The sequence below is a fragment of the Coregonus lavaretus genome, assembly GCF_964263955.1.
Source record: "Coregonus lavaretus genome assembly, contig: HAP1_SCAFFOLD_1324, whole genome shotgun sequence".
NCBI lineage: Eukaryota > Metazoa > Chordata > Actinopteri > Salmoniformes > Salmonidae > Coregonus > Coregonus lavaretus.
The window spans coordinates 69,005-93,178 of record NW_028166298.1 but is presented as its reverse complement, the minus strand read 5'-3'; the positions used below and the strand labels follow the sequence as shown (position 1 = coordinate 93,178).

The 24,174-nt window shown below is 41.2% G+C and overlaps 1 long non-coding RNA gene and 1 pseudogene across 2 annotated transcripts in view; one reads left to right on the top strand and one right to left on the bottom strand.

Annotated features, from left to right (window-relative positions):
* Nucleotides 1-3,922, bottom strand: part of LOC311114893 (NLR family CARD domain-containing protein 3-like) — a 33,403-nt pseudogene extending 29,481 nt beyond the window's left edge. Inside the window, exons 1-4 of the transcript XR_014615237.1 lie at nt 3,793-3,922; nt 3,435-3,663; nt 2,906-3,021; nt 901-2,574 (exon numbers count right to left, since the gene is read on the bottom strand). The product of XR_014615237.1 is annotated as an NLR family CARD domain-containing protein 3-like (transcript). The remainder of the gene's footprint in view (nt 1-900; nt 2,575-2,905; nt 3,022-3,434; nt 3,664-3,792) is intronic.
* Nucleotides 3,923-14,380: 10,458 nt separating this feature from the next.
* On the top strand, nt 14,381-15,255 carry LOC311114889. Its single transcript, XR_014611169.1, has 3 exons — nt 14,381-14,702; nt 14,812-14,877; nt 15,180-15,255. It is a non-coding gene; the product is annotated as an uncharacterized lncRNA (long non-coding RNA).
* The last annotated feature ends 8,919 nt before the right edge of the window (nt 15,256-24,174 follow it).

The window sequence follows — 24,174 nt, the reverse complement described above, 5'->3', positions numbered from 1 at the left end:
GATTTGAGTCCCTGGCGGCGTAGTGTGTAACTGATGGTAGGCTTTGTTACTTTGGTCCCGGCTCTCTGCAGGTCATTCACTAGGTCCCCCCGTGTGGTTCTGGGATTTTTGCTCACCGTTCTTGTGATCATTTTGACCCCACGGGGTGAGATCTTGCGTGGAGCCCCAGATCGAGGGAGATTATCAGTGGTCTTGTATGTCTTCCATTTCCTAATAATTGCTCCCACAGTTGATTTCTTCAAACCAAGCTGCTTACCTATTGCAGATTCAGTCTTCCCAGCCTGGTGCAGGTCTACAATTTTGTTTCTGGTGTCCTATGACAGGTCTTTGGTCTTGGCCCTAGTGGAGTTTTGAGTGTGACCTTTTGAGGTTGTGGACAGGTGTCTTTTATACTGATAACAAGTTCAAACAGGTGCCATTAATACAGGTAACGGGTGGAGGACAGAGGAGCCTCTTAAAGAAGAAGTTACAGGTCTGTGAGAGCCAGAAATCTTGCTTGTTTGTAGGTGACCAAATACTTATTTTCCACCATCATTTGCAAATAAATTCATAAAAAATCCTACAATGTGATTTTCTGGATTTTATTTTCTCAATTTGTCTGTCATAGTTGACGTGTACCTATGATGAAAATTACAGGCCTCTCTCATCTTTTTAAGTGGGAGAACTTGCAAAATTGGTGGCTGACTAAATACTTTTTTTCCCCACTGTAGATTCATCTTCCGTCTCCTAGAATTGTAGTGTCATATTGTAATACTAAAATGAACATCAATGCATTGATTCAGTAAGTTTTTCAATGTAATATTATATATTATATACATATTATAATACATATATTTCTCTAAACGTAATATTTATTCCTGATGATTCGTTCTTATATGTCATTTGATGTACTCACAGAACATCTCTGGAGGCTTTGACCACTGGCAGCAGCCTCAGAAGACCTTCCTCTGATCTGGAGTATTTCTTCAGGTCAAACACATCCAGCTCCTTTTCTGAAGTCAGCAACACAAAGACCAGAGCTGACCACTGTGCAGGTGACAGCTTGGCTTCTGAGAGACTTCCTGATCTCAGGTAGCTTTGGATCTCCTCCACTAGAGAATGGTCGTTCAGTTCATTCAGACAGTGGAACAGATTGATGCACCTCTCTGGAGAGGGATTCTCCCTGATCTTCTCCTTGATGCACTTGACTGTTTCTTCATGGCTCTTTGAGTCGCTTCTTGTCTTTGTCAGTAGTCCTCGTAAGTGCTTCTGATTGGACTTCAGTGAGAGGCCCAGAAGGAAGCGGAGGAACAGGTCCAGGTTTCCTGTCTCACTTTGTAAGGCTTTATCCACAGCACTCTTGTAGACAGTAACTTCAGGCTTGTCTCTGAACAGCGCAAAACAGTTCCTGGTTGATTGAGGTTCAGCCATTAGATTATCATTGTTGTTGATGAATGAGAGGAACACATATACAGCAGCCAGAAACTCCTGAATGCTCAGATGCACGAAGCAGTACACCTTGTCCTGGTACAGCCCACATTCCTCTTTAAAGATCTGTGTGCACAATCCTGAGTACACTGAGGCTTCATTGACATCAATGCCAGCCTCTTTCAGGTCTTCTTCATAGAAAATCAGATTGCCATTCACAAGCTGTTGAAAAGCCAGTTTTCCCAGTGACAGAATACTTTTTTTATTCCAGTGTGGCCCTGTCTCTTCTTTCCCAAGATACTTTTCATTCTTCTGTTTGGTATGAAACTCCACAAGGTGTGAGTACATCTCAGTCAGAGTCTTGGGCATCTCTTCTCTCTTATGTTTCAGCATGTGTTCAAGGACGATTGCAGAAATCCAACAGAAGACTGGAATGTGGCACATGATGTGGAGGCTCCTTGATGTCTTTATGTGTGAGATGATTCTGTTGGCCAGGTCATGATCACTGAATCTCTTCCTGAAGTACTCCTCCTTCTGTGGGTCATTGAACCCTCATACCTCTGTCACCTGGTCAACACACTCTGAAGGGATCTCATTGGCTGCTGCAGGTCGGGTAGTTATCCAGAGGAGAGCAGAGGGAAGCAGATTTCCCTTGATAAGATTTGTCAGCAGAACATCCACTGAGGTTGACTCAGTGACGTCACAGCATTTCTTGTTCTTCTGGAAGTCTAGGGTCAGTCGGCACTCATCCAGACCATCAAAGATGAACAAAACTTTGTACTTGTCGTAGTTGGAGATTCTTGATTCTTTGGTTTCCTTTGAGAAGTGATTGAGAAGTTCAATCAAAGTGTGTTTTTCCCTGTTCATCAAATTCAGCTCCCGAAAAGGGAATGAAAATACAAATTGGACATCCTGATTTGCTTTTCCTTCAGCCCAGTCCAGAATGAACTTCTGCACAGAGACTGTTTTTCCAATGCCAGCGACTCCCTTTGTCAGCACAGTTCTGATAATTTTGTCTTGTCCAGTTAAGGATTTGAAGATGTCGTTACATTTGATTGCAGTCTCTGGTCTTGCTTGTTTCCTGGTTGTTGTCTCAATCTGTCTCAGCTCATGTTCATTATTGACCTCTCCTGTTCCACCCTCTGTGATGTAGAGCTCTGTGTAGATCTTATTCAATCAATCAATTTTATTTTATATAGCCCTTCATACATCAGCTAATATCTCGAAGTGCTGTACAGAAACCCAGCCTAAAACCCCAAACAGCTAGTAATGCAGGTGTAGAAGCACGGTGGCTAGGAAAAACTCCCTAGAAAGGCCAAAACCTAGGAAGAAACCTAGAGAGGAACCAGGCTATGAGGGGTGGCCAGTCCTCTTCTGGCTGTGCCGGGTGGAGATTATAACAGAACCATGCCAAGATGTTCAAAAATTTTCATAAGTGACAAGCATGGTCAAATAATAATAGCCGATCATTAAGAGTTGAAAACAGCAGGTCTGGGACAGGTAGGGGGTTTCCTTGTATTGGGTTTCCTTGTTTAGCGATCCCCTCAAATACACATTGAAACTTCATCTTTAGATTAGATTTGAGTTCACGTTGGCAAATCACAGCAAGCTCATCTGAATGAATAAATAACACAGAGGAAATTAATATTACGTCTGTTTTAATGCCAACAGTATTGTAGGACTGTTATAAAATGTATCCGCTTAACTGACTGTATAAATGTGTAAATGTTTTCATAATGCATTACAGACTGGTGTGACTGATTATATTATTATTGGTATTATCTCTCTCTCTCTCTCTCTCTCTCTCTCTCTCTCTCTCTCTCTCTCTCTCTCTCTCTCTCTCTCTCTCTCTCTCTCTCTCTAAATTAATCAACACAACACATCCCTGCTGCTACTTGATGAGGTCACTAGGTGTTGTGTTAAGGCTGCTACAATATCATTTAGTTACACAGCTACTTTAGCTGTCCTTTAGCTACAGCTTTTAAATGTTCTAAAATAGCATTCAACATGAGGCAGACAGCTCTTACTTTTCTCCAGTGTGTCAGCAAGCTCCTTCTGGTTCATTTCCCTCAGGATGTGCAGTGTGATCTTCAGAGCCCCCTCTCTGGCACTGCTCTCCTGCTTCTCATCTTCAGCATCCACCACTTCCTTATCCTGCTTCTGACTCTCAAAGCCTTCTGGGAGTTCTGGACTAAGAATCCTCTTGAACGTCTTCAGCTCGTTCTTCACAAATGTCATAACATTCTCTTCAAGCAACTGAAATATATCAAGTAAATAAGTTAAGCAAGAGACTAAATGCTTTCTCATTAACACATGAATGAATGATTGATAGATCAACTTTACTTGAGGTAAACAAAAACATTTTTACATAACAGGACCACATACACTGAATATGGAGGCCAGGTCTGTTTGAGGACTCTGGGAAGACTGACCACTGAGAATCTCTGACTCTGATCTCTCCTGTTGGTTTCTGTGGACAAAACATGAGATTACATCTCCTCATCCAGGGAGTGCACACACACACACACACTCACACACACACACACACACACACACACACACACACACACACACACACACACACACACACACACACACACACACAAACACACACACACAGGGAGGGAAAGTTGTGTTTGTTTAATATTGTTTCAGGACTATGAAAATGGAAAAAAGGATTAGCCTATGGATTATGAAAACAACAAAAAAAATGGTAAAATGGGAGAGGAGAAATGACTGGAGACAGTGTTGTTTAACTCACTGATCATGACCCATGAGTTCTTCTTACCTTTGTTCACTAGAAAAGTCTCCCTCTCTAAAGTGTATAGGTTGAACCATAGACCAGTCACTCTTCATGGACACACAGCTGGGTACAGGGGAGGCTGGTCTCTCCTGCTTGATTGGGCTTCAACACAACAGAGACAAACATTACATCTCTCATCTACTCTGAGCTCAGATGGGGAAACAAGAGTTTCATTCCAAAACGCTATATATCAATTTTCAGAAATGTTGGTAAATTTGCTTTTATTGTTTAAAGAAATTATGAAAGAGATTGGTGTGTTTTTTCTTTATCTAATCATGGTTGTTCAATGACAGACATGTATTTGTTTAAAATCTATCACTTGATGGTTTCATTTCAGAGAGACAAATAATCATCTTTTTTTGCAAAATGCTATATATCTGCCTCACTCACAGAGAAATAAGTAGTACTGCTAGGTTTTACACAGATATAATATATATCTGCCTCACTCTCAGAGAAATAAGTAGTACTGCTAGGTTTTACACAGTAATAATATATCTGCCTCACTCTCAGAGAAATAAGTAGTACTGCTAGGTTTAACACAGTAATAATATATCTGCCTCACTCTCAGAGAAATAAGTAGTACTACTAGGTTTTACACAGTCAAATGTAACAAATAACTACATTTTTAGTAAAGAACTGTACAAATGATACATTTGTGACATACATTTATACATATTTAATACTAACAATTCAATACAGTAACATGAGATCTGTATGTAAAACATTTACATTCAACATTTTAGTCATTTAGCAGAAGGTCTTATCCAGGGACCGGTTTCTCAAAGCATCTTAAGTTCATTGTTAGAACCTTTGTTGGAGCATCGTTAAAACTCCGAGCTTGAAAGAGAGCGACCCAGCTCTACGTATTTTACTGTTTTGTGGTCAACTTTGTTCTTAAGTTATCAACGGATAAACCATGTGATTCTATGTTTAGACCTGGGTTATATCAGGTGGTCTATATATATAGTGGCAGTAGTAGTGGTTAGTACTGATAGAGAGATAAGACCTGGGTTCTATCAGGTGGTCTATATATATAGTGGCAGTAGTAGTGGCTAGTACTGATAGATAGATAAGACCTGGGTTCTATCAGGTGGTCTATATATATAGTGGCAGTAGTAGTGGTTAGTACTGACAGAGAGATAAGACCTGGGTTCTATCAGGTGGTCTATATATATATAGTGGCAGTAGTAGTGGCTAGTAGTGATATAGAGATAAGACCTGGGTGCTATCAGGTGGTCTATATATATAGTGGCAGTAGTAGTGCTTAGTAGTGATAGAGAAATAAGACCTGGGTTCTATCAGGTGGTCTATATATATAGTGTCAGTAGTAGTGGTTAGTACTGATAGAGAGATAAGACCTGGGTTCTATCAGGTGGTCTATATATATATAGTGGCAGTAGTAGTGGTTAGTACTGATAGAGAGATAAGACCTGGGTTCTATCAGGTGGTCTATATATATAGTGGCAGTAGTACTGATAGAGATATAAGACCTGGGTTCTATCAGGTGGTCTATATATATAGTGGCAGTAGTAGTGGCTAGTACTGATAGAGAGATAAGACCTGGGTTCTATCAGGTGGTCTATATATATAGTGGCAGTAGTAGTGGTTAGTAGTGATAGAGAGATAAGACCTGTGTTCTATCAGGTGGTCTATATATATAGTGGCAGTAGTAGTGGCTAGTAGTGATATAGAGATAAGACCTGGATTCTATCAGGTGGTCTATATATATAGTGGCAGTAGTAGTGGTTAGTACTGATAGAGAGATAAGACATGGGTTCTATCAGGTGGTCTATATATATAGTGGCAGTAGTAGTGGCTAGTACTGATAGAGAGATAAGACCTGGGTTCTATCAGGTGGTCCATATATATAGTGGCAGTAGTAGTGGTTAGTAGTGATAGAGAGATAAGACCTGGGTTCTATCAGGTGGTCTATATATATAGTGGCAGTAGTAGTGGTTAGTACTGATAGAGAGATAAGACCTGGGTTCTATCAGGTGTTCTATATATATAGTGGCAGTAGTAGTGGTTAGTACTGATAGAGAGATAAGACCTGGGTTCTATCAGGTGGTCTATATATATATAGTGGCAGTAGTAGTGGCTAGTAGTGATATAGAGATAAGACCTGGGTGCTATCAGGTGGTCTATATATATAGTGGCAGTAGTAGTGCTTAGCAGTGATAGAGAAATAAGACCTGGGTTCTATCAGGTGGTCTATATATATAGTGTCAGTAGTAGTGGTTAGTACTGATAGAGAGATAAGACCTGGGTTCTATCAGGTGGTCTATATATATATAGTGGCAGTAGTAGTGGTTAGTACTGATAGAGAGATAAGACCTGGGTTCTATCAGGTGGTCTATATATATAGTGGCAGTAGTACTGATAGAGATATAAGACCTGGGTTCTATCAGGTGGTCTATATATATAGTGGCAGTAGTAGTGGCTAGTACTGATAGAGAGATAAGACCTGGGTTCTATCAGGTGGTCTATATATATAGTGGCAGTAGTAGTGGTTAGTAGTGATAGAGAGATAAGACCTGTGTTCTATCAGGTGGTCTATATATATAGTGGCAGTAGTAGTGGCTAGTAGTGATATAGAGATAAGACCTGGATTCTATCAGGTGGTCTATATATATAGTGGCAGTAGTAGTGGTTAGTACTGATAGAGAGATAAGACATGGGTTCTATCAGGTGGTCTATATATATAGTGGCAGTAGTAGTGGCTAGTACTGATAGAGAGATAAGACCTGGGTTCTATCAGGTGGTCCATATATATAGTGGCAGTAGTAGTGGTTAGTAGTGATAGAGAGATAAGACCTGGGTTCTATCAGGTGGTCTATATATATAGTGGCAGTAGTAGTGGTTAGTACTGATAGAGAGATAAGACCTGGGTTCTATCAGGTGTTCTATATATATAGTGGCAGTAGTAGTGGTTAGTACTGATAGAGAGATAAGACCTGGGTTCTATCAGGTGGTCTATATATATAGTGGCAGTAGTAGTGGTTAGTACTGATATAGAGGTAAACCTGGGTTATATCAGGTGGTCTATATATATAGTGGCAGTAGTAGTGGCTAATACTGATAGAGAAATAAGACCTGGGTTCTATCAGGTGGTCTATATATAGTGGCAGTAGTAGTGGTTAGTACTGATAGAGAGATAAGACCTGGGTTCTATCAGGTGGTCTATATATATAGTGGCAGTAGTAGTGGTTAGTACTGATATAGAGGTAAGACCTGGGTTCTATCAGGTGGTCTATATATATAGTGGCAGTAGTAGTGGTTAGTAGTGATAGAGAGATAGAGAGATAAGACCTGGGTTCTATCAGGTTGTCTATATATAAAGTGGCAGTAGTACTGGTTAGTACTGATAGAGAGATCAGACCTGGGTTCTATCAGGTGGTCTATATATATAGTTGCAGTAGTAGTGGTTAGTAGTGATAGAGAGATAAGACCTGGGTTCTATCAGGTGGTCTATATATATAGTGGCAGTAGTAGTGGTTAGTACTGATAGAGAGATAAGACCTGGGTTATATCAGGTGGTCTTTATATATAGTGGCAGTGGTAGTGTTTAGTACTGATAGAGAGATGAGACCTGGGTTCTATCAGGTGGTCTATATATATATATATGTAGTGGCAGTAGTAGTGGCTAGTACTGATAGAGAGATAAGACCTGGGTTCTATCAGGTGGTCTATATATATATAGTGGCAGTAATAGTGGTTAGTACTGATAGAGAGATAAGACCTGGGTTCTATCAGGTGGTCTAAATATATAGTGGCAGTAGTAGTGGTTAGTACTGATGGAGAGATAAGACCTGGGTTCTATCAGGTGGTCTATATATATAGTGGCAGTAGTAGTGGTTAGTAGTGATAGAGAGATAAGACATGGGTTCTATCAGGTGGTCTATATATATAGTGGCAGTAGTAGTGGCTAGTACTGATAGAGAGATAAGACCTGGGTTCTACCAGGTGGTCTATATATATAGTGGCAGTAGTAGTGGTTAGTACTGATAGAGAGATAAGACCTGGGTTATATCATTGTGGTCTATATATATATAGTGGCAGTAGTAGTGGTTAGTACTGATAGAGAGATAAGACCTGGGTTCTATCAGGTGGTCTATATATATAGTGGCAGTAGTAGTGGTTAGTACTGATAGAGAGATAAGACCTGGGTTCTATCAGGTGGTCTATATATATAGTGGCAGTAGTAGTGGCTAGTACTGATAGAGAGATAAGACCTGGGTTCTACCAGGTGGTCTATATATATAGTGGCAGTAGTAGTGGTTAGTACTGATAGAGAGATAAGACCTGGGTTCTATCAGGTGGTCTATATATATAGTGGCAGTAGTAGTGGCTAGTACTGATAGAGAGATAAGACCTGGGTTCTATCAGGTGGTCTATATATATAGTGGCAGTAGTAGTGGTTAGTACTGATAGAGAGATCAGACCTGGGTTCTATCAGGTGGTCTATATATATATATATATATAGTGGCAGTAGTAGTGGTTGGTAGTGATAGAGAGATAAGACCTGGGTTCTATCAGGTGGTCTATATATATAGTGGCAGTAGAAGTTGTTAGTAGTGATAGAGAGATAAGACCTGGGTTCTATCAGGTGGTCTATATATATAGTGGCAGTAGTAGTGGTTAGTAGTGATAGAGAGATAAGACCTGGGCTCTATCAGGTGGTCTATATATATTGTGGCAGTAGTAGTTTTTAGTACTGATAGAGAGATAAGACCTGGGTTCTATCAGGTGGTCTATATATATAGTGGCAGTGGTAGACAGGGGGGGTAGCATGCAGGTCTACCGGACACTGTATGTTTATTAGAGCTCCGAGACAGGATTGTGTCGAGGCACAGATCTGGGGAAGGGTACCAAAACATTTCTGCAGCATTGAAGGTCCCCAAGAACACAGTGACCTCCATCATTCTTAAATGGAAGAAGTTTGGAACCACCAAGACTCTTCCTAGAGCTGGCCGCCCGGCCAAACTGAGCAATCGGGGGAGAAGGGCCTTGGTCAGGGAGGTGACCAAGAACCCGATGGTCACTCTGACAGAGCTCCAGAGTTCCTCTGTGGATATGGGAGAACCTTCCAGAAGGACAACCATCTCTGCAGCACTCCACCAATCAGGCCTTTACGGTAGAGTGGCCAGACAGAAGCCACTCCTCAGTAAAAGGCACATGACACCCGCTTGGAGTGCCAAGCGTCAGTTCTGGAGGAAACCTGGCACCATCCCTACGGTGAAGCATGGTGGTGGCAGCATCATGCTGTGGGGATGTTTTTCAGCGGCAGGGACTGGGAGTCTAGTCAGGATCAAGGGAACGATGAACGGAGCAAAGCACAGAGAGATCCATGATGAAAACCTGCTCCAGAGCGCTCAGGACCTCAGACTGGTGTGAAGGTCCACCTTCCAACAGGACAACGACCTTAAGCACACAGCCAAGACAACACAGGAGTGGCATCGGGACAAGTCTCTGAATGTCCTTGCCACTCCAGAACGGAGGGAAGCACACCAACTGTGCCATGTAAATTTGTTAAAACCCTATTATGCACGTTCCTCTGAGACTGAACAGGGGGGGTCTACAGAGGACGGTAAGGCTGTTCTTTTGGCTGATACTGTTTATTCCCTGGGTTCTGGTCATGCTAGGTCTGTGCAGGAGCAGGAAGATGTTTCTGGTCCCGACGATTGTATACTGCAGGGTAGATTGAACAATTCAGAGACACTGGAGAATTTAGATAGCCTTCTTACTCATCTACCTGTTGATAGGCGGAAAGAGTAGGTTGGTTTGATTCGGAGATTTCCAGGGTTGTTTTCTGATACACCAACACGTACAAACTTAATAGAACATGATATTGACATTGGAGATGCTGACCCCATTCGTCAACGGTTCTATAGAGTTTCTTCAGAGAAACTGCGTTGTCTGAATGCTGAGGTCAGGTACATGCTGGAGAGTACAATAGCAGAGCCTTCTTTCTCCAGTTGTGCTTCTCCCTGTATCTTGGTCAGTAAATCGGATGGAACAAACAGATTTTGTACGGACTACCGTAAGGTAAACGATGTCACTAAGCCGGATTCATTTCCTCTTCCTCGGATGGAGGACTGCATTGATCAAGTCGGCGCAGCTAAGTTTGTGAGCAAATTTGAACTGTTAAAGGGCTATTGGCAGGTGCCACTGACGAGTAGGGCATGTGAAATCTCTGCCTTTATTACACCTTTTGGTCTGTACTCGTATTCGGTTATGAGTTTCGGACTGCGTAATGCGCCTGCCACTTTTCAGCGACGTATGAACAGGGTTGTCTCTGGTCTGGCCGGGTGCGCTGTTTATCTGGACGATGTAGTGATATATGCAGATACTTGGGAGGAACATCTGTCCCGTATTCAAGCCTTGTTCGGACGTCTGGCTGCGGGTCGCCTCACGATAAATTTGGCTAAATGTGAGTTTGCTCAGGCGACTGTTACATACCTTGGAAAGGTGGTTGGGCAGGGTGAAGTGCGTCCTGTTCGGGCTAAAGTGGTAGCTATTGATACTTTTCCACTACCAACTGCTAAAAAGGAACTGATGCGTTTCTTGGGAATGATTGGGTATTATCGTGGTTTTTGTAGGAACTTCTCTACTGTGGTCCCTCCCTTGACAGATTTGCTGAAAGCTAAGGCTGTGTACGTATGGTCTTCTCATTGTCAACAGGCTTTCGAAGATGCAAAGAGGTTGCTTACCTCAACTCCGGTACTGGCTGCTCCTCGTGTGGATTTGTCATTTACCTTGCAGGTGGATGCTAGTCATGTGGGGGCGGGTGCAGTTTTGCTGCAAGCCGATGTGGCTGGGGTTGAGAGGCCTGTTAGTTTCTTTTCCAAAAAGTTTAACCATTATCAGTTGAACTATTCGGTCATTGAAAAAGAAGCATTAGCACTCATATGGGCGCTACAACACTTTGAAGTGTATGTCGGGTCGGGTGTAGTACCTATTATGGTCTACACCGACCATAACCCTCTCACCTTTTTGAGGTCCATGAGGTGTCCTAATCAGAGGATAATGAGATGGTGTTTATTTTTACAATCCTTCCATCTAGATGTGCGGCACATCCGGGGGACTGATAACGTGATTGCTGATGCGCTCTCTCGTGCGCCCTGTTCATGAATATTGACGTGACCGACCATTGTTTGATTTTGTCATGTTCTATCTTTCCTGTTTGTCCCCTCCTAGTCTTGTGTTCTTCTTTCCTCTTAAAGGTTGCTTCCTGTGTAAAGGTTGCTGAGGTCTGGAGAGGAGGATGATGGGTGGGGCAAGTGGAGGTGTGAACATGTACAATTTGTCGGTTTGGGACGCAGGGGCTGGTACGTTGGTCCGGGGTCCTTGTTGGTCCCCGGTCTTATGGGGGGGGGTGTGACGACCCTCCCACTCTGTCTGCCGTATTCTCTCTCTTTGCTCTTGTTTCCTTATTAGGATGCCGGTGGGCGGAGTTGGGAGGGTCGTCAGCTACATGGGAAACACCTGGGCCATTTTTGGTTGTTTGCTTTGGCACCTCTCAACACTTTTCCATATTACATTTATGCATGCAAACACTCACTTACACTACTGATTACTGATTACACACACCATTGTTATTTGATTTAGTTTACTTTAGTTAATAAATATATACTTTGAGTATTCCTTGTCTCCACGTGTCTCCCTTTTGTTACGAACTTGAGCCGGTTCGTGACAATGTGTTCAGTCGTCAAGTCCTCATTTGGTACTTAGGCTGTTCAAGACGTAAATGTGTTTCAGATGACGTCCCGATATGGTATGACCCAACCAGAGTAGAGTGTGTGTGTTACACGGTCCTCATATTGTTGGTTAGCAGATATTGTACAGTTTTAACCATATTTATATAGTCTTGCATAAAAAGCCCAGATCCATATATTAATTATCTTTCCTAACATCTGTGGTCAATGCAGCCCTTGACCTCAGATCCACATATTCATTTTTTCATTTATAGGTCATCTATAAAACAGTATTGTCAATTTCTTAACCCAAATTATTTTCACATACAGTATAATGTATAATATCCTAATTTACTGTTACGGTACTGTGTTATTACAAACAAATATTTATTTTTCATAATTTCATTCAAGGCAAGCAAGTCCAGTGGAATTGTACCCTTCCAGTGTCCTACTGCAAAGCTGGTAAGAAAGCTGCATTCTTGTCATTAGATAAAATAGTTCATGTTCTTTGTTAACGCATTGTGGTATTTTTGATGTGAGGAAACATTGTAGAAATTTGTACAGCTTAGAAAAAGCCGCCATCTGCAAAATCTGAGGCGCCGTGTGAGGATCGTTATGAGAAGGCTAAAAAATAGATAACTGAGAGACAGAGGTCTTTCAATCAGTTTACTAGAATACATTTTTCTGTGAGTATGTAGGTGTTATGCACAATGTGATGGTACTGTAGGGAGTATGATACCCTAGGTATTAATACATGTATAAAGTTATTGACAGAATTAGATGTTTTTTTTCTCCATTTTCCTTCAGACCTTGATGAATCTTCGGATGCTGCAGACTATCTTCCAGACTCATGTGGCAATTCCTCGGATGCTTCTATTATAATTACTACAAGTTCTTGTAGTAAGGAAAATAAAACCACAGAAAAGAATCTCCACCACAAATTGTCAGAGAACACACCATTAGGGAATGTTACAGCACACAGTGGGGATAGTACCACCAGTTCAGAGAAGCCGAGAACATTAAGTTATTCAAAGATGCGCAGCAATCCTTCTACTTCAGTAATAAGCTGCAGTGCCAATTCATCAGAGAACACATCACACCAGAAAAGCTCCATAAATGTCACACCTTTGTCAATAACAGCAAAAGGAAGCAAGTACAACAAGAAGCAATTGTCTTTATTGTAAAAAGGCCATTTATAAATTGGCAAGACACCTCGAATCCATCCACAGTGAAAAGCCTGATGTTGCAATGGCTTTCAGTTTTAATAAAGGATCCCGCAAAAGAAGAGAGTTGTTACGCTCTCTTAAGAAGAGATGAAACTTTGACCATAATACTGAAGTGGCAAGCTGTGGCACTGGAGAGATGGTTGCCTGTAAAAGACCTAGTACTGCAAAACCATCTGATGACTACCGTCACTGCACATTTTGCGAAGGACTGTATGCAAGAAATTCCCTATGGAGACATGTGAGAAACTGCCCGAAGAAGTCTGTTGAGAGAGAGCCTCAAGTTGGGCGAAAACGGATTCAACTGCACTTACCAAGACCTGACTCAGTTAAGGAAACTGTTTGGAAGATTGCTTGTGAAATGAACCAGGATGACGTTTCCTCGGTTGTAAGGAGTGAAACTGAATTCCTTTGTATCGGCGAGTCACTGTTGAATTCCAGGAAACCATATGAGAGAAGGAATGACTACATACGCCAAAAAATGAGAGAGATGGCAAGACTATTGATAACGGCAAGGGCTTAACACCTTTGAAGAGCACCGAAGTCCTTGTTATGCCCTGTAACTTTCCCCATGTGATACAGGCAGTAAGATCTGTTGCTGGTTATGATGTCGAAAGCAACTCGTATAAAATCCCATCATTGGCTTTGAAATTGGGACACAGTTTAGCCAAAGTTGCAGGCATTGTGCAATGCAATGCCATCATTGCAAATCGCCCTGCTGTTGCAGAGTCTGCAAAGCAATTTGCCACTTTACATCAGAAAAAGTGGACAGAGTCCATTTCAGCTGCCACATTGGGTACACTTCAACAAGCCAAATGGAATAAACCACAGGTTTTACCCTTTACAGAGGATGTGTCGGTGCTGCACACGTTTCTTGCTACTGAGCGTGCTAAGTGTATGAAGGACCTTGAGGAAGAACCCAACAGCAAAAGCTTTGGAAATCTTGCTAAAGTGACTTTGACGCAGGTAGTACTATTTAACAGAAGGAGGGAAGGGGAAGTTTAAAAATTGGAGCTTCAGTCTTTCACATCCAGGGATCTTACGGAGCTGAATCCAGACATTGTGAGGGGCCTTACTGACTTCGAGAGGAAGCTTGCAGAGCACTTTGAGAGAGTTGAGATTCAAGGTAAAAGGTCAAGAAAGATTCCAGTGCTTCTAACCCCTGACATGATCACTGCTATGGACCTCCTCATGATAAGCAGAAAAGAGTGTCAAGTCCACAAAGAAAATGTGTACATGTTTGCACGGCCAGGTGTCCTTTCCCATTACAGAGGCTCCGACTGCTTTCGCAAGTATGCAAACAATGTGGTGCAAAGAACCCAGAGGCACTCACCTCAACAAGATTGCGGAAACAAGTCGCCACTTTGTCCACACTACTAAACCTCAAAGAAAATGAAATGGATCAACTTGCCACCTTTCTAGGACATGACATCCGTGTCCATAGAGAATTCTATCGGCTTCCAGAGAGTACCCTGCAGCTCGCAAAAGTCAGCAAACTGTTGATAGCAATCGAAAAAGGAAGACTGCCTTACCTGCAGGGGAAAGGGCTGGATGACATTGAGGTCAATCCTGAAGGTAAAATTTTGTTTGAAATATAGTTTTTAGCCACTTCAAATATAACTATTATAAGTGTTGTTAGTCCTTAATTTAAATAATTGGCCGTAAATGTTTTTTACCCAACCAGATGAAGTAGAAATGAGTGATGATGATTCCAGCGAAGAAACCATTGCTGACCTACATCAATGCAAAGGTATCCTGACTTGTATATATGTGGTAATATCTTTAAGTTATGTCACATAAATGCAAATTTCTGTGGGGATTATCAAAATGATCCTCTATCTGTTTTTAAACAATCACATTGGTGGTGATAAGTAATTCCACATTTATGGATTTGCAATCAGTTTATGTTTATATCTCAAATATCAGTTAATATCTCATGTAGAATTGCATATTGCCTGACATTGAGGTTGTTTACAGTGAATAATACAAGCAAGCAAACGTATTGTCATAAAGCTCATAGAACATAATCACATTCATTATTACTTTGCAAAGGCTCAACAACAGAGACTTCTAGGGACCAGACACTTCTGAGGCAAACACCAGAGTCAACCACCCTGGACAACAGGAGGGCACTTCTGAGTCAACCACCTGGACAACATGGGGGGCACTTCTGAGTCAACCACCCTGGACAACATGGAGGGCACTACTGAGTCAACCACCCTGGACAACATGGAGGGCACTCCTAGGTCAACCACCTTGGATAACGTACACATGAGCAACACACAACCAAGACATGGTAAAATAGTCACATCCCAAGCATCCTCAAAGTGCTCCAAAGGAAAGCAAGGTTAGTAAGCATTTTGTATTCACATGTATTGATAACATCATATAACTACTAACTAGAATCCTTTGTATCATATCCTCCATTTGTCACTTTAGCAGAGCTCATTGTTAATCAGTTGTATTTTGTTTCCATTTATGAAAGCTGTGAAGGTGAGAAGCAAGTGGACAGGTGATGAAGTGAAAGCTGTTGAGCGGCATTTGCTTAATTTCATAACAAGCTGCAGAATACCAGATAAAAAGGACTGTGACTCCTGCCTCCAAGCAGAGCCAGTAGCTCTGAAAGACAGAGACTGGGTTGCTATTGTAGTGTATGAAGAATTATGACTTTGCTAATGTTTTCAAGTGGAACCTGAGAGGAGGTTTATTCAGTTTTAGAGGGAGCGGTTTTAGAGTGACACCATAGAACAGAGGAAGTCTGTTGTGTGAAGATAGGTGATTGGTCTGTAGGGAAACCACCCATACGCTGGTAAAGATTATATATACTTGGTAAAGACAAAAGAGGTCAGAATAATCAGATTTGAGATGGGGCGATTATTCTCCGGGTATCTGCAGGTATCTGTAAATCGACGCTGTAACCCTTTGTTATGAATAAACCTTATGATGAAATTACAGCGTCAGTGGGTTCTCCTTGTCACACAGCATAATTAGCAACGTTGCTCGACACTACACCAAATACTACATCCACAACAGAAACGTAGCATTAAAAAGGAAGATTAATAGATAGAACTAGAGCATGCCAACTGTAGCTCAGGTACCATTCAATTCCAATTTCAATCAGCTTCTCCTCAGATAGTGTTAATATCTGTGGGTTTCATGTTCATATTTTATTTTCCTTAAATGATTTATAGTGTTGGTTCTTGTACAAACATGCCACATAGGCTCCACTGTAGATCCCACATGTTCGTATGTTTATGTATAATTGAGGGCTATTAATGAGCATATGTTTGCAATTTATGGTCACATTTTTTTGGGATAACAGTTGATGATATAAGTTAATAATCTGCTCTCATTGACTGGGAAAAGAGATAAACAGTACTTAAAGGGATTGTTATTGTTCCCAAGTTTTCAGCAGCACTTTGTTCTTAACCACAAGTTGTTGAATGTGGCAAGGTGTTTAAATTACTGTTAAACTATTACCATTTCAATGGGTACTTGTAACAGGCCTCGTGTATGGTAACTTGCACTATGTAAATATGATGTAAATCCCTACGTTATTTAGACAGGTTAGCTGAATGTACTGTACACTGTCATGATTCATAGAAGCTGGATGCTTTAATAGAGAGTTTCTCATTCATTTCAAACATGCAATTTCTACTGCCTTGTGCATAGCAGGGAAGGAGGCAAAGTGTAGGTGGTCTATTCTGGGTGTTCAATTGATTTGGTAATTTGCATATTTTCGCTGGCACTCAATAAAAGTAAGAAAGGCATAAAGTGTTCCCTCTTTTTTTACATGAACATTGACTGTAAATGTATATATATCTATATATATATATATTATTGTTATAAATAACAATAATACGACTTAAACAGTAGACTGAGAATATATTATATTTATGTGAACATGGATAGGCATTTCTGTTGAAGGTTACCTGTCTGGTGAGCATGATTATTATTATAATTTTTTAAAAGCTTTAGTTAAGTATTGTACACCTATGATTCTTATGCAGACATTTCAACATGTAACCGGAACCACGTTCAAATACAGACCCTATTTTTTGTATTACAGGGTCTTCATAAGTCACATAAACCTGAAAATCGAGGGTGTATCTATGGGGTGCTGTTGCTATGGGCCTTATAAGTCACATTAACCCGAAAAAGTCCTCATATATACTATTAAAATCAGGTCTGAACAAAATATAGCCCTAGACAAAATCTCACAGATGGATGTATTCCTAGAATCATGGGATGGAACTATTCTGATTCCCAGGTCTCTTGGACCTTGGGAAAGGCATGTCCCCACATTTTTTCATAAGTCCTGATATAGTCTATAAACACGTATGTGTGTGTGTGTGTGTGTGTGTCCAGCGTGTGTGTGTGTGTGTGTGTGTATCCAGTGTGGGTAGGTCCAGTGTGTGTGTGTATCCAGTGTGTGTTTGTGTGTGTGTGTGTGAATCCAGTGCATGTGTGTGTCCAGTGTGTGTGTGTGTGTCCATTGTGTGTGTGTCCAGTGTGTGTGTGTGTGTGTGTATCCAGTGTGTGTGTCCAGTGTGTGTGTGTGTCCAGTGTGTGTGTATAGTGTGTGTGTGTCCAGTGTGTGTGTGTGTGTCTAGTGTGTGTGTGTGTGTGTCCAGTGTGTGTTTGTGTCCAATGTGTGTGTCTAGTGTGTGGGTGTGTGTGTGTCCAGTGTGTGTGTGTCCAGTGTGTGTGTGTGTCCAGTGTGTGTGTGTCCAGTGTGTGTGTGTATCCAGTGTGTGTGTGTCCGTCCAGTGTGTGTGTGTGTGTCCAGTGTGTGTGTCCAATGTGTGTGTGTCCATTGCGTGTGTGTCTAATGTTTGTGTGTGTGTGTACAGTGTGTACAGTGTGTGCGTCCTGTGCGTGTGTGTGTCCAGTGTGTGTGTCTAGTGTGTGTGTGTACGTAAAGTGTGTGTGTATGTATCCAGTGTGTGTTTGACTGAGGACACCAAACCCCAAAATTAATCATGAACCCTGTTACCATGGTTATTATTTACAGGGACACTGAGTCATCAACATGATGAACCCCAAACCCTGGATAGAGGGGCTCAGTGAATGTGGAGTGGAATGTGTACAGGTGGGTCAGTGTGTCAGAGGAGACTCTGTAGAACGACAGAGTGCCGGCTGGCCAGTCCAGATACACTCCTACTCTGTGGGAGCTGGAGGAGGTGACGTCTATGATAGTGAACTTATTATTGTGATAGGCTAAGTATCTGTGGAAGACGCAGTTCAGACTCCAAGACTTGTCATTGGATCCAATCCCACTACCCCATCCTCTCCTGCTGATTCCTTTATTTGTCACTCCTATACCAGCCCCCATCCCACTCCACTCTACCTCCCAGTAACAGCGCCCAGTCAGACCCTCTCTACACAGCACCTGTCCAAGGTTCTCAAATCTCTCTGGGTGATCAGGATACGGCTGCTCCTCTCTCCTCCGTGTCACCTTTCTGTTCTTCTTAGACAGAGAGAGGCGTCTGTTTACTGTGTTTAGGTCCAGTCTGAGATCACAGACATCTGATGGATGAAACCAGACACAATATTAGAAATCATCATCATACTGAACACACACACACACACACACACACATCCTGAACATACACACACTGGATACACACTGGATAAACACTCACATCTGTATGCATGAACACACACACACTGAACACACACACACCTTCATGCATGCATGAACACACACACACATTTCAAACGTAACAGGAACACGCCACACACATACACAGACACACACATTGTCAAAGCAACTCATTGTAAACTTTGGTGTCCCTGATTTGTGCTTCTGTAGAACTACAGCTGATATTTAATATGACCAATTAAGTAATGATGGTGGTCTTTGACTTTGACTTCACTTGAATTAAGACTTATTCTTAGTCATATTCTTCACAGCAGTCAACACTCACATTTTCTAAGTCCAGGTTTCATTGTGTTCTCTCCACCATGTTCCACACTGTAGTGGTAAGCAGAAGAACAGACAGTCATTGAGGGATACACGTGAACTTACACACACACTGGACACACACACACACACACACACACACACACACACACACACACACACACACACACACACACACACACACACACACACACACTGGACACACACACACACACAGTCAGCATATAACTTTGTCCAAGTGTGTGTGTGTGTGTTTGTGTCCAGTGTTTGTGTCCTGTTTGTGTGTGTGTGTGTGTGTGTGTGTGTGTCCAGTGTATATGTGGGTCCAGTGTGTGTGTGTGTGTGTGTGTGTCCAGTGTGTGTGTGTGTGTGTGTGTGTGTGTGTGTGTGTTTGTCCAGTGTGTGTGTGTTTGTCCAGTGTGTCCATTGTGTGTGTATGTCCAGTGTGTGTGTGTGTCCAGTGTGTGTGAGTGTGTGTCCAGTGTGTGTGTGTGTGTCCAGTGTGTGTGTGTGTGTGTGTGTCCAGTGTGTGTGTGTGTATCCAGTGTGTGTGTGTTTCCTTTTTGTGTATGTGTGTGTGTCCAGTGTGTGTGTGTCCAGTGTGTGTGTGTGTGTGTGTGTCCAGTGTGTGTGTGTGTGTGTGTGCCAGTGTGTGTGTGTGTGTCCAGTGTGTGTGTGTGTATATCCAGTGTGTGTGTGTGTCCAGTGTGTGTGTGTGTGTGTCCAGTGTGTGTGTGTGTATACAGTGTGTGTGTGTGTGTTTCCTTTTTGTGTATGTGTGTGTGTCCAGTGTGTGTGTGTCCAGTGTGTGTGTGTGTGTGTGTGTCCAGTGTGTTTGTACAGTGTGTGCGTGTGTGTGTGTCCAGTGTGTGTTTGTGTGTGTTTGTGTGTGTATCCAGTGTGTGTGAGTGTGTGTGTGTGTGTCGAGTGTGTTTGTGTGTGTGTATGTGTGTCCAGTGTATGTGTGTGTCCAGTGTGTGTCTGTGTCCAGTGTGTGTTTGTGTGTGTGTGTGTGTGTCCAATGTGTGTCCATTGTGTGTGAATGTGTGTCCAGTGTGTGTTTGTGTGTGTGTGTGTGTGTGTTTGTCCATTGTGTGTCTAGTGTTTTTGTGTGTGTCCAGTGTGTGTGTGTCCAGTGTGTGTTTGTGTGTCCAGTGTGTGTCTGTTTGTCAAGTGTGTGTGTGTGTGTGTGTGTGTCCAGTTTGTGTGTGTTTGTCCAGTGTGTGTGTGTGTGTGTGTCCAGTGTGTGTGTGTGTGTGTGTCCAGTGTGAGTGTGTGTGTGTGTGTGTCCAGTGTGAGTGTGTGTGTGTGTGTGTCCAGTGTGTGTGTGTGTGTGTGTGTGTCCAGTGTGTGTGTGTTTGTCCAGTTTGTGTGTGTGTGTGTGTGTCCAGTGTGTGTGTGTCAAGTGTGTGTGTTTGTCCAGTGTGTGTGTGTGTCCAGTGTTTGTTTGTGTATCCAGTGTGTGTGTGTGGATCCAGTGTGTGTAGGTGTGGGTCCAGTGTGTGTGTGTGAGTCCTGTATGTATGTGTGTGTCCAGTGTGTATGTGTGTCCAGTGTGTGTGTGTGTGTGTTTGTGTGTGTGTGTGTGGACACTGGACACACAAACACACACACACACACAGGACACACACAAACACACACACAGTCTTTATATAACTTAGTCCAAGTGGTGGTCAGAATGTTTGTCTTAACTAGCCTGATAACTCCAACATGTCTGATATGAACGTTGACATAAACCCTCTACATACTTGAGTTTCTCCAGTCTGCAGTGTGGATCCTCCAGTCCAGCAGAGAGCAGTCTGACTCCTGAGTCTCCTGGGTGATTGTAGCTCAGGTCCAGCTCTCTCAGGTGTGAGGGGTTTGACTTCAGAGCTGAGACCAGAGAAGCACAGCCTTCCTCTGTGACTAGACAGCCTGACAGCCTGCAAAGAGTCATATCATATTAAAACCACACTGCTATTCTTTGGTGGTGAAAATAGTGGCAGTATATTTTTTCAACATTTTAATTTATACCAGTGTCCTGAAACCTACCATATATATATCATTATTAGAAAAAATCATAATATTGTGTGTAGAGAGAAAAATGTACAGTACGAATATTTGAGTAGACTGACCAGAGCAGTTTAAAAACAGTATCAGTCAAAACACAGACAGTGAGGTATCAGATTTAGATTGTATTGAGTATACAGTCCACACTATATCTATTTTGACAGTGAAGATAACATTTTAAATGTGGCTCTATACTCCAGCATTTTGGATTTGAGATCAAATGTTTCATATGAGGTGACAGTATATAATGTCACCTTTTATTTGAGGGTATTTTCATACATATCTGTTTCACCGTTTAGAAATGAAAACACTTCATGTATCTAGTCCCCCTATTTGAAGAAGTCATAAGCATTCTGACCAATTCACTTATAGTGTATCAACGTAGTCAAAAGTTTAGTATTTGGTCCCAAACTCGTTGGTTGCATTTGCAGTTTGTTTTGGTTGTGTTTTGGGTTATGTTTTGTCCAATAGTAACTGAATGGTGGATGATTACTGAATTAATCGTCTGTCTAAGTGAGTAGATAACATGTTTCTAAACACTACTGAATGAATCCTGATGATGCCATGATTAAGAATAATCATGAATGAATCATGAATAAAAATGAATGAGAAAGTTACAGAGGCTACAACAAAACAAGCTAACCTCTCACCATTAACATCAAATAAAAGGTGACATTCTGTACTGTCACCTAATATGAAACATTCTATCTCAAATCCAAAATGCTGGAGCATAGCACCAAATGTAAAACTGTAAGCTTCACTGTCCAAACACATATGGTGTGGACTATGTGTGCCTGGTAAACACATGTGGATCTGGTGAACAGTTATCACTTGTTGACCAACTACAGGAATACTGACCTCAGAGTCTCCAGTTTACAGTGGGGATTCCCCAGTCCAGCAGAGAGCAGCTTCACTCCTGAATCCTTCAGGTCATTGTTACTCAGATCCAGCTCTCTCAGGTGTGAGGGGTTTGACTTCAGAGCTGAGACCAGAGAAGCACAACCTTCCTCTGTGACTAGACAGCCTGACAGCCTGCAAATAGTCAAATCATATTAAAACCACACTGCTATTCTTTGGTGGTGGAAATAGTGGCCGTATATTTTTTCAACATATTCAGATATATCAGTGTCCTGAAACCTGCCATATCTATTCATAAATTAATGTATCATTATTAGAAATTATCATAATATTGCTTGTAGAGAGAAACATGTATAATACAAATATTTGAGTAGACTGACCAGAGCAGTTTAAAAAGCAGTATCAGTCAAAAGACAGACAGTGAGGTATCAGATTTAGATTGTATTGAGTATACAGTCCCACCATATCTATTTTGACAAGGATAACATTTTAAATGTGGCTCTATACTCCAGCATTTTGGATTTGAGATCAAATGTTTTATATGAGGTGACAGTATATAATGTCACCTTTTATTTGAGGGTATTTAAATACATATCTGTTTCACCGTTTAGAAATTAAAGCACTTTATGTATCTAGTCCCCCATTTGAAGAAGTCATAACTATTTTGACCAATTCACTTACAGTGTATTAAAGTAGTCAAAAGTTGAGTATTTGTTCCCAAACTCGTTGGTTGCATTTGCAGTTTGTTTTGGTTGTGTTTTGGGTTATGTTTTGTCCAATAGTAACTGAATGGTGGATGATGACTGGAGTAATTTTCTGTCTAAGTTAGTAGATAACATGTTTCTAAACACTACTAAATTAATCCTGATAATGCCATGATTAAGAAAAATCATGAATGAATCATGAATAATAATGAGTGAGAAAGTTACAGAGGCTACAACAAAACATGCTAACCTCTCACCATTACCAATAACAGAGGGGGTATGATCCTTGTTCCTCTGTAACTTTCTCATTCATCATCATTCATGATTCATTCATGATTATTCATAATCATAGTAGTATCCTAATGAATGTAGAAGTGTTCAGAAACATCTTCTATTCTTACTGACAATACAAGTGAAGTGACTCCAAAATGACAGGACATTATTCACCATTCAGTTTCTATTGGGAAAAACATAATCCAAAACACAACCAAGACTAACTGAAAATGCATTCAACAAGTTTGTAGAATCACAAGCTTGATGTAATCACTGCAGGCAAAGAATATTGGACCAAATACTAAACGTATGACTACTTTAATACAATATAAGTGAATATGTCCAAATTATTATGACTTTTTCAAATGGGAGAACTAGATACATAAAGTGCTTTCATTTCTAAACAGTAACACAGATTTGTATGGAAATATCCTCAAATAAAAGGTGACATTATGTACTGTCACCTAATATGAAACATTTCATCTGAAATCAGACCAACTACAGGATTACTGACCTCAGAGTCTCCAGTTTACAGTGGGGATTCCCCAGTCCAGCAGAGAGCAGCTTCACTCCTGAATCCTTCAGGTCATTGTTACTCAGATCCAGCTCTCTCAGGTGTGAGGGGTTTGACTTCAGAGCTGAGACCAGAGAAGCACAGCCTTCCTCTGTGACTAGACAGCCTGACAGCCTGCAAAGAGTCAAATCATATTAAAACCACACTGCTATTCTTTGGTGGTGAAAATAGAGTGGCAATATATTTTTTCAACATATTCAGATATATCAGTGTCCTGAAACCTGCCATATCTATTAATAAATTAATGAATGTTCCATTATTAGAAATGATCATAATATTGATTGTAGAGAGAAACATGTATAGTACAAATATTTGAGTAGACTGACCAGAGCAGTTTAAAAATCAATATCAGTCAAAAGACAGACAGTGAAGTATCAGATTTAGATTGTATTGAGTATACAGTCCACACCATATCTATTTTGACAGTGAAGCTAACATTTTAAATGTGGCTCTATACTCCAGTATTTTGGATTTGAGATCAAATGTTTCATATGAGGTGACAGTATATAATGTCACCTTTTATTTTAGGGTATTTTAATACATATCTGTTTCACCGTTTAGAAATGAAAGCACTTTATGTATCTAGTCCCCCACTTTTGAAGTCATAAGTATTTTGATAAATTCACTCATAGTGTTTTAAAGTAGTCAAAAGTTTAGTATTTG